The sequence below is a fragment of the Gavialis gangeticus genome, unplaced genomic scaffold, assembly GCF_001723915.1.
Source record: "Gavialis gangeticus isolate Ggan-Ray unplaced genomic scaffold, GavGan_comp1, whole genome shotgun sequence".
Taxonomy (NCBI): Eukaryota; Metazoa; Chordata; order Crocodylia; family Gavialidae; genus Gavialis; species Gavialis gangeticus.
This window is the reverse complement of record NW_017729033.1, coordinates 30,108,551-30,109,512: the sequence shown is the minus strand read 5'-3', so window position 1 is coordinate 30,109,512 and position 962 is coordinate 30,108,551. Positions and strand designations below refer to the sequence as shown.

The 962-nt window shown below is 39.8% G+C and overlaps 1 protein-coding gene across 3 annotated transcripts in view; it reads left to right on the top strand.

The window, feature by feature from the left end:
* EVC (EvC ciliary complex subunit 1) overlaps positions 1-962 on the top strand; it is a 164,112-nt gene that overhangs the window by 104,975 nt on the left and 58,175 nt on the right. The gene's annotated exons all lie outside the window — the stretch shown is intronic.

Here is a 962-nt window from a genome sequence, read left to right as displayed (position 1 = left end):
TCTAGGTCTGATTGTAGCCTGTTGCTTCCTTCTAGTGTGCTAATTTGGATTAGTGTGTTATTTTTGCATGGTAAAAGTGGTAAAATATTAGAGAACATATGGCCTCAGTGTTTTATAGTGTTTTCAGTACATAAGTCTCTTTGGGCAAAGTGCTAACCTAATTCCAAATTTTTTCTGACTGGGGGGGTGGGGAGGAGGCTATAGCGCACATACATGCACACACGTGTGCACACACAGCCCTCCACATGGCATACACAGAGTGCATAAAAATAATCACAAGCAAAGTTTTTTGCCTGAAAGGGGGCAGCCCAGGGTGTTAAGGGCCCAGAAGAGAGAATAGAAAACCCTATTCAGCACCAGGCTGAATAGACCATGCCTAATGTAAACAGATTTGGGGGAAATTTTACCGTTGAAATGCTAAGAAGCCTCCTTTGAGCACATGCAAACTGCAGTTTTTTCCAGGGCTTATAAATATTTGGGAAGATTTTCTTGAAGGCAAAAATCAGCTCCCTTACACAAAGACAAGCCCTGCCAAAATTAAAACATCTTCATCCAAAGCATGAGTACTAGAGAAGTAAGACCGAATACCCTAAACTGCGACAGATTTACAGTGGAATGAAAACAAGGTCTTGTGTGTGAAGTGTTGAATGACCTTAATAATAGATGCCACTATCTATATTAGACATGCAAAAATGTAGAACTCTTTGTTCAGAGATGATTCCTTTTATTAGACCAACTAGAAATTGTAAAAATATGTCTTTTTTGGCCAGCTTTTGGGCCCTCGGGCTTTCAGGCCCTTCATCTGGGAAAATTAAAGATGGCAAAAAGTCCCCATAGGTAGAAAATAAACTTCATTTTTACGCAGAGGGAGTTGAAGATGGAAGTTTATTTTAGCCGATTTTGGATTTTAGACTTCATTGCTGAACAAGAAAAATTTCTAAAACCTCCCTGCATGCCATCTG